The following is a 10,176-nucleotide window of genomic DNA, read 5'->3' as shown; positions in this document are numbered from 1 at the left end:
GCGATCGCTGGACACCAAAGGGGCCATTGTGCTTTTTTGCGCCTGTAATGGGCAGCATGTTCACAGCCCCGCTTTGTTTAGCGGAAAGGTCAGTGCTGTTGGACAGTCTGCGGCTGGATGGATGCATGGCTTGAGGAACCCGCGATAAGAAGAAAGGAGTGTCAGCGCAGAGCGCCGATGCGTATGTGCAACTGTTGCGGCTTGAAATTGAAGCAGATTTATGTGGAACAGGAGATGTGAGACAATCTCTTTTTGTCAATGGATGCTACAGCTGCGTGTTTGCTTTCAACATTTAGCTTGTAGTCGACGTGCACATTCCACCATGATGTCCCTGATCCACTGGTGGAAAGACGCTTTGATCCTGACCTCTTTCATCTAGAACTGCTTCACGTCATCACAAAGAGGGTACAGCAAGTCCTGAAGAATGTGTGTTTTGTCTAATAAAGGCATATCCAATCCAATCTAATCAATAATGAATAAGGATAACAACATCAAGGTAATAGTTTTGATATGAGAGCTGAGAACAAGTTTGAATAATCGATGAATCTATTTTTGGATTATTGCATTTTCTGGTGTATAAAACGGACCCAAAAGCCTTAATTTTCTTGAAAAGATGAGCCTGCGCCATATACGCAGATGCGCCTTATATGTGAAGTTATACTGAACTAGTACAGGTCCCACAACTACTATCAGCTGCCATCGACTCCATTTCCCCCATAAGAGAAGTAGTGCATAACACCAGCCTCTGATGTAGCGCCTTATATTTGAATTTTTTTTATATTTATATATTATGTCAGTAACACTTTTTTCATTTATTGAAGGTGCGCCTTATAGTCCAGTGAAGCTTATATATGGAACACGTTTGAAAATACACCATTCATTGGATTTGCACCTTATACTCCGTTGTGCCTTATACTCCGCAAATACGGTAATCACTGTATCTGCATCCTGATGTGCAAAATCAGGACATTGTTTGAAATTAAATTTTGCAGTATTTGTTATAATAAATTGTGATTGTGTGTTTGTGAATTTGTGTGTGTGTGTGTGCGTGTGTGCGTGCGTGCGTGCGTGCGTGCGTGTGTGTGTGTGTGTGTGTGTGCATTGTAGAAATGTTACAACACTAACCCAATAGTCCAAGACAGTATATCCACATTTGAAGCAATGCGATTGGTCACAAACAAATAAATGGACAGCCCATGTCAATGTAAACTACCTGTTTGATGGAGGGGCGACGTCATACACGCCAATCGTCAAAGACTAAGGAAACAGCTTTGACGTGGCTTTCCATCTCGCCTCCTTTAATGAGGCTCTAGCCACACTTGCCTTTGTATTTATTGTGAAAATGTCTAATAACTTCAACCAGCGGTTTATGGAGGAAATGGTTTGAATGTGCTTCTGGTGTGTGAAATGGAATCCGCTTCAGTATTATGGAAATGTGAGCCTCAGAGTGAGCGCAAAGCAAACCGAGGCTGCTCTAATAGTGCGGTGCACTCTAATGAAATCAGCGACCAGACCGGACTTCATGAATGAGGTCCATGCATTGGCTTTTTATGCTCACCCAAGTGCTCTCTTTAATTGGGCGTTCCGCCACTGGTGGGGAGAAGACGAGCCTTCACGGTCTCATCGGGCAAAAAGGATTTGAAGGCCTATCTGGAAATCAGCTGCACTTTGGGAATTTAGGGGCACCGTATTTCCTATGCGGGTACCACGATAGACTCAATCATAGACTGCTGTTGTAAACGTTGCAACTTTATCTGGATGAGAAACAGGAATGCTTTTCTTATGTGGTTTGAAAGTAACTGCGTTAAAAATTCTACTATTAGTTTCATATGGCCACCACATTACTCCAACAAATTACTCTTTAAAAAAGCTCCAAAGTACGTATTTGAAGATGAAATGAATGACTGTTCCATAAAGCACTTTGTTACAGCTGCTGCTGTCACATTTTGGTTTGCAACCAACAGGTGGCACTGTAGGGCCCCATCTGCAGCTGCACAAGTGTTGGTCGTTTTAATCAATGGCAGTTGAAAGGACTCTGACACGACCATTCAGTGTCGGGTCATTGTTTCACGCTGTCAAGTTTGTTTCATCTTGTAATGTTTTACTTATGGTTTTGTTTGTTACTTTGGACCTTTCTGTTCTAATGACGTTTTTTTGTGATTTTGTTCCTGCCAGGATTTTTGTGGTCCAACACCACCACCTTGCAAATCGTGACAGCAGCTGAAAGCGCTGTATGATACTACTACTACTACTAATAATAATAATAATAATAATAATAATAACAATAACAATAATTCAATTTATAAGCGCCTTTCAAAACACTCAAGGAGACTTTACTGTTACAGGATACTTGAATATGTATTGAACCAATACGTTTAGTAAAAGCTTGTCCGTCTTGATCAAGCTAAGAATTTAATTTACCAGTAAATATTAGCCCACTGAGTATAATGCTATGACAGGAGAAAATTAAAGAGACAAATAAATGTTTATTTCATTTGAATATCAAATGGCATCTTTTGAAAAATAACATTTAATACCGCCAAACAAACAGTACCGAAAAATCTAATCAGTTCAGTCCATTTCTTGTTGAATATTTTTCATCAGTTTGGGCTATTTATTTTTTACGTCCAGTGTCTTAGTTGAGGACCCTTTGAAGCAAGCGAACAGTCACCCACGCTTGCCTGCGAGGTGGAGAAACCCAGAGGAAGTTCTGGGTTAATTCGATTTTTCCTACAACGTAGCACAGCTCATTCCACTTCAAATATTTATGGATCACACGTCAGGAAAACAGACATTTGAGACCTCTCTGAGCAGCGAGTAACAGGACTTGACTCCTCGCGCACGCACGCTGGCATTTTACGAGAGGCACTCAATGCAAATAAAAAGCTAAAAGAAAACGGGCATTGTCCCACAAAACACCAATTTTGTCAACAAAGGGTTTTGGGTGACTTTTAATCTGCTGGATTGTGGCTGTGCCGGGACACACTATAAACCATTATATCTAATGTCAGACAGTTGTGTTTGTAGACATTTTGCAGAATGTGAAAATGACTCGTGTTTATGTGAATACTGATCTGGAATGTCATATAGAGATGCAACAGAAAATTGATATTGATCATCGGAATCAGAATCAGAATCATCTTTATTGGCTAAGTATGGAGAACACAGAAGGAATTTGCCTCTGGTAGAAAAAAAAACATGACAAACAAGTATGGAGGACACTAATAAAGACTAATCTAATTTAATTCCTTAATGTAAGTAGTATTTCGAAGGAACAACTTAAACATTGTGCAAGGTATCAAGCAGAGCTAAAGTGATCAAAATTGCAAAGAGGCACTATACAGTTTGGGTTACTGTTTTGAGAGTTCGTGGCTGTTTAAATGTCTGCTGGATTTTGTGCACATCTATCTGCAGCGCCTGCCTTCGGGGAGTAACTGGAAAAGGTGGTGGTCAGAGTGCGGAGGGTCCAATAGGATTTTCAAGAGGATTTTCTGCACTCTTTTTCCCCATATCCTCACAAATTCTTCCTCTCAGTGGTAAATGTTTTCTGATTTCTTTCATCGTCCATAAAAGCAGATGCATTTTCTTTGAGTTTAACCACTATAAAATCTGTTTTAAACTTTGGCAAATAGTGATCAACATTTTTATTTGTTTTCTGATGTTACCGACCAGACCAGTAATTGAATAGCAACTGATTGTTTGTTCATTTTCTGCACAAGTAACAAGCGGAATGTATTTCAGTCAACTGTGCATTTCTTAGAAACAAAAATACTCAAGTAAAACTTAAGTAAAACTGAGCATCCTGTTGAAAATGATCTGCTTTTGACACAAGATCTGAAAACTCCAGCTTCCACTTTTGTCCGTGGAAGATATTACAGCCTTGGCAGTGATTAACTGTACAGTTCACTCAAGTCATGTCAGATTTTTTTTTACTTTTGGTTTTTTTCATTCGTTATTGCATTATGGATTCAAATTTGTACATCTTGTCCTCAGCTCCATCAGACATCTTCTTCAAAAATCAAGGGATATATTTGAAATAGTTTTTTTTCTCACAAAACCACAAATGAATAGATTTGAACACACCAAGTGGCCAAGAGTCTTAGAACGCAAACAGAAGGAAGAAGAAGGCGCCTCCAGATGTTCCAACACATGCTGCAGCAGGGAATTGGACGAGACCTTGAATTAAAAGGCATCACACAATGAGCATACAGTGAGCTTCCTCTGCGCCTCTTAGAAGTGCGATTCCATTTCACTGCATACCACCAGCGCTGTGCCACTGAGGACGTATAATGAGAAGGTCCAATTAGGAGCTGTTGGACAGCATGAGAAGCCGGAGAAGAACACAACAGCTTTTCTTGGGATTTCACGACCTGAGCATGTGTGTGCATATGAGTGTGCGCAAGGGTGTACTTGCGTATCCGAGATGGAAATACAGCACATACACAGTGTCTGAAATAGCATCTGCCCGGAAGCTCGGGGCGTGCAACTTTTCAGTCGGGCGTACAACTTACAAAACGTCTCCGCCCGGCTGGCTGACAACTTTTTCAAGAAAAAAAAAAAAAAAGATATACTTTTGTTTCCTAATCAAACGTTTGCTTTATTAAATAAACGAAGATTTCGAAATCATATAAATTATTCCGATTTAGAAATCATCATTCGGTTTGGAAATTTCTGAATTTCGGTTTGTTTGGCAATTTGCATACTCGGCACAGCAGCCAATCAGAAGGCTGCTCCGCGCTTCCGTCTTTCCAGAGGGTTATAAGGTCGTGCATTTGCATATCATTTTCCAAAGTAGATGCACAGAACCTCAGGTCCAGAAGATTCAAAAGAAGCTAACAAAATTTATGACGTGAAGGTATATTATCCCGTGACTGTAAAGTGTACTTGAGAGTTTTAAAAGGCGCTTAGAAATTTAACGCACATTAAAAGCATCGTGGAAAGAAGAATTCACGTGGACTGGAGAAAAATCATCAGCAAGGGATATTTACGATAAATAAAGCAGGGGAGCATTTGTGGTAGGTACATCCTTCATAAAAACAATCCTTAATACTTTGCAACAATGGTTTTTTTGCGATTAGTCATCTTATTGTGTTTCAAGTCATGAAAATTGGGCAGGCTACTTTATGGCCGGGCAGGCAACTTTTCAGAGTTGTCTGCCTGAAAAGTCGCCTGCACTGGTGTCTGGTAACGTTTTGTCATAAGTTTCAGACACTGACATACACCTCCAATATCACTTTATTTTGATTAATCATGGGGATCAATGTCACCCTTCACTGATTGCCATCACACACAAACACACACACACACACACACGCACACACATAAAAAAGCCAAAGACATAGGAAGCTTTGTGAGAAACGTTGAGACGTTATATATATACAGTAAAGTCTCGTTATATCGATATTCAAGGGAGTCCGAAAAAATATCGATATAACCGAGACTATCGATATATCCGACCCTGTTTGCATGTAATTTTATCCGTGCGTGCATAGAAATAGTATCGATATAACCGGGACTATCGATATATCCGATATCGATATAACGAGACTTTACTGTATATATATATATATATATATATATATATATATATATATATATATATATATATATATATATATATATATATATATATATATATATATACACACTACACGCTGTCGCTCCACTGATTGTTCCTATTGTTATAGTCCTCTGCTCCCCTCAACCTGAGAGCAGGGACCTATCATAGCAGAGTCCGGTACCGCCATATCTGGACAGTAGGGATATATATAGGGCCTAAACTACCAGTAAGACTTTAGTTTGCTGACGAAGTTTCTTGGATAAGAAGCGAAACGTCCGACACGTGACAGTATCATTGTGTTCAGCTGATAGAAAAGGCTTGGCATGATGTTACCCTTCGATCCTTGAATGCAGCATGGAAGAATGTGTGATGTGCAGTCCTTTATTGAAAAGTTCTATCCACAAAAGACTGTGGCTATGAGAATCATCAACATGCTGAATGATAATGTGATGCCTCAGTTGGGTAAGACCTTACAAGTCAGAAAGCAACAGGTGTCAATTAAGAGCCATCAACGACCATCACAAATGTAAATAAAGTGACTTTATTAGACAGTGCAGTGTATTACTTTTATTACAATACAATAGCAGATTTATTATACATAGAATAAGGTATGTTGTGTGTAGTTTTAAGGCTTATTTAGTTGAAAATTATATTTTATGGAGACAAATTATATTTTATATTTTATGTGTGTGTCTGGGGGGGGTAAAAAAGTACTATATATATAAGTACTTTTTTTACCCATTAATTCTACTCATTTTAGCCCATTGTTCTATTTAACTGACATAGTAACCACTAGGACACAGTTCGGGTGTAAGCGAGTGACTCACACAGTAAAGTTCCAAAGTCGCAACAAACTGCGTCATCAATTAAAAAAAAGGTCTATAAATAACCCATTGGAAGTGGTGTGATGCTTTGATTCATTTTACTGATAAAGTCAGATGGAAAAAAAACAGCATGTATGAACCGGATGAGCTGACAAGCATCAAAGAATGTCTTTGTAGATAAAATAATTATTGAAGCACTTGTTAGGAACGATGCCCTAATGGATGAACACTGATTTGGTGATTTTTTTTCGGCCTTGAAATAATCGCCCACTTGTCTCCTCTTTTCCCAAACGAGGCCTTATCTGGGCTACTTGATGGTGAGACAGCGTGAGGTGGACGAGGGAAATACACACCATGTTGTCGAGCCAGATAAGTGATGTGTGTGTGTGTGTGTGTGTGTGTGTGTGTGTGTGTGTGTGTGTGTGTGTGTGTGTGTGTGTGTGTGTGTGTAGGGAGTGGGGAGGGAGTATGGGTGGGGGGTGGGCGTAGAATAGTCTGGGTCTCTGATTGCCTTTGCCGGGCTTCCCACATTAAAGTGGTCTCTGCCTCAGGGAAGAGATTCCTGACTGCATGTCAAAATGTGGAATATGGCGAGGGACAGATAGGGGAGGAGACGCTAACATGGGCGGGAGCTGAGGCAACGTTTTAGGTAGAGAAAAAAAAGGAAAAGCAAAAAAAATAGAAGCTGCCAAAACAAGTCCCAGGCTTCGTCTGGCCTGCATCCAACAGTCTGACACACACTTGTTCAGTCTCTTACAAACACACACATACATGGGCTGGCTTCAGCCCCCCGCCACATGTTCCTAAGTGCGGACCGCACAGGGGGTAGAATCCCACCACGGCAACCTCCCTGCCCCCATATCCCGTTCCTGTCTTCCCCCTCTCAGCTTTAATTGAGAAGACAAATGGATCTTTCAGAGCTCACTACCACGCCACCATACATCAGTCATGACAATGTTAGCTTTATAACGGCGGGGTCGCTGTGAGCCGAACCATATGTTTGGCCTGTGCCACACGCGCAAGCAAACACCTCAGTACCATGCTAATGGCGCCCCACTAATTGTCTGTTGTTGTATTATTAAAGGTAATTTAGGCTCTAATGGAATTCATTCAACATTGTGCGTCAGCCCCGCCCACGCGCGCAGATGGACAGCGGCGTCGATAGTCCTTTCCGCTTACGCCATGCTTTGAAATGTTGCTCTCTTCGAAAAATCATTCTGCCTTCCGGACCGTGCGATGAGGAATATTTGCAACTCAGCTGCGGTCATTTGCCACTCCGAACCTGAAAATGATCACAATTATTTTTATTTTGTTCAAATAAACACATATTTTTGAAATGTGGGATTAAACTAGAGTACCTAGAGAAAATCCACTCAGACATGGGAAGAAAGTGCAAACTCCATAGACCAAGTCCATAACCTAACATCAAATGCCGATTTGTAAGGAGGATGTGCTAACCAGACAGAATTGTAAAATACATAAATAAATACTTAAAAATCACTACATCAAATGGTGATAGTTCTTGCTTTTTTGAATGTTTCTGTGCCGATGACCATTTTGCGTTTGGGAGCCTTTTAACTGAGCGAGTTGCTTGTTCAGTAGCCACAAAGGGACATAAATCTTCTTGTGCCGGTCCCAAGCCCGGATAAATACAGAGGGTTGTGTCAGGAAGGGCATCCAACGTAAAAGTTTGGCCAAAGCAAACATGCGGCTCAAACCTCTAAAGATGGAGGACACTGATTTGCTGTGGCGACCCCGTCAAGGGAAAAGGCGAAAGAAAAAGAAGACTTTATAAAAAAAACAACATTGAGAATGCCAGTTCTTTATTGGGCACTATCTAAGTTTTGTAAGTATTACTTTTGGAATGCAAAAACAACAACAAAAAAGACACAAGATGCTCTTAAGTAACACATCTTTCAAACATAAAACAGCTCAGGTAATTTGGACTTTTCTGGCGAAAAAGAAAAATTGCGGAAAATAGAACTTTTTAGGGAGCGAAAACAGATTGCTGTATGAAATATATAGCACTGCAACTTGTCATTGGTATAACTAGTTATTTTATGGCTGTGCATTATGACCTTAGCATAATAGGCTGCAAAAAATGATTCAGAGTAGCTATAATTCTACTGATAAAACAGAAAATAAATGGTGAATAGATCATGATTGTATATCTACTCTAATTGGCACAAATATTGCTGGTCATAAAATGTCCTCCACTTTTATACGATGGAGCTGAAATCGGGCGGTGAGTTACAGTTTCTAAATAGCGTAAAACAGTCATGCGAGCATGATAACGCTGAATTGTAATGCCGTAGACAAATATGACGGACTGTATGAGAATATATCACCTTAAAGAAAAGCAGGCGCCGTTAGGATACGAGAGAACATTTTCCTCTCTGATGAAATTTCCGTATTATGCCGCCATGCACCGAAGACATTTGAAAAGTCTTACTACAATGTCAACATAAGGCGCTTTAGCATGAACCAGCTTCATGCTAATAATAATAATAATAATAATAATAATACGTTACATTTTAAGCGCCTTTCAAAGCTCCCAAGGACACTTTACAGTCACAGACAAGCATAGGTACTATAATTAATAAAATACAATCACAAATAGAATACAATAAATAAAATACAATGATAAAAAGAAACAAGTGAGAGAGCTACACAGAAAATGCTATTTTAAACAGGTGGGTTTTGAGATGGGACTTGAAGGTGGAAAGAGAATCAATGTTAAGTGAGTTCCAGAGTTTGGGGCAGAGGAGCTGAAGGCTCTGTCACCCAACGTGCTGAGACCAGCAGGGGGGCACAGAGAGGTGGAGGGAGGAAGAGAATTTGAGGGAACGAGAGGGAATAGAAATTTGAAGAAGGTCAGGTAGGTAGGCTAATGCATAATAAGAAAGACCATGGGCTAAGTGCAATATTTGTTGAGCTAATACATGATACTGTGTTATTTTTTAAAAGAAAAAGCACATTAAAAATATTGTCTTTTTTGTGTGTTTGTTTTTTTTCCAGCTGATGAATCAAATTGCAATTCATTTTATTCAGGGAAGACGATCCGTTTGAAGTAAGGACTATGTTCACTGAATACATTTAATTTCTATCTCAAAGCTTTCTAATGCACGTGTGTGTGTATATATAGTGCTATATCGATGCAGATATTTCTTGAGGTTTTCATTTCGGAGTAATGAACAGTCCACTAAAACAACCAATTTTGTATCTAAATTAACCATCTAAGAATGGCAAACAAGGGCAAAATATTTCATTGTACTGCTTTGGTGGAGTTCTGTTCTCTAGAAGGTGTCAATCAAGGTCATTTTTGTCTCAACAATGTGTGAATAGCACAAAATCCCAGATGATTAATCATGTTTTTTTAAATCATTCTTTTTAGCTTTTAATCTAGAGTGAATATTCAGCGTTTCTCCTTTGACACATTTCTCACATTTAGTTTCCTGCACTTCCAAAAAACGTCCAACTTTACTCTCTTTTTGCGTCAGTGCCTGTGATTCCCAGCATCGGAAGCCAATGTGGTACCCTGGGATCTTCTGGAGCTCTGTGAGTGTAATTGTGCTTCTTCCTTGCCTTTGCTCCCATGGTTTGTCGTGCCCGGTGTCCAGCATGCCGATCTTCTGACTGGATTTATACTGTCATCTTGGGGCCTCAAAACACCAAAATAAGCATCCTCCCACCCCTCTAACTGTATTCGCTACGTTCAACATTAACAGGGTTATGCCAAAATGCCTCGTCATAGGCAGGATATTCCATCGGTTAGTCGATTTGAGCATGTTA

The 10,176-nt window shown here is 39.9% G+C and overlaps 1 long non-coding RNA gene across 1 annotated transcript; it reads left to right on the top strand.

Annotated features, from left to right (window-relative positions):
* The first annotated feature begins 3,474 nt into the window (after positions 1-3,474).
* LOC148900715 (uncharacterized) lies at positions 3,475-9,927 on the top strand. The gene is made up of 3 exons (XR_016114366.1): positions 3,475-3,536; positions 9,403-9,454; positions 9,885-9,927. It is a non-coding gene; the product is annotated as an uncharacterized LOC148900715 (long non-coding RNA).
* Positions 9,928-10,176: the final 249 nt, after the last annotated feature.

The sequence above is a fragment of the Hippocampus bargibanti genome, linkage group LG03 (assembly GCF_051943395.1).
Source record: "Hippocampus bargibanti isolate YZ-2025 linkage group LG03, ASM5194339v1, whole genome shotgun sequence".
NCBI lineage: Eukaryota > Metazoa > Chordata > Actinopteri > Syngnathiformes > Syngnathidae > Hippocampus > Hippocampus bargibanti.
Note: the sequence above shows the minus strand (reverse complement) of the source record. Positions and strands in the feature narration are given on the sequence as shown.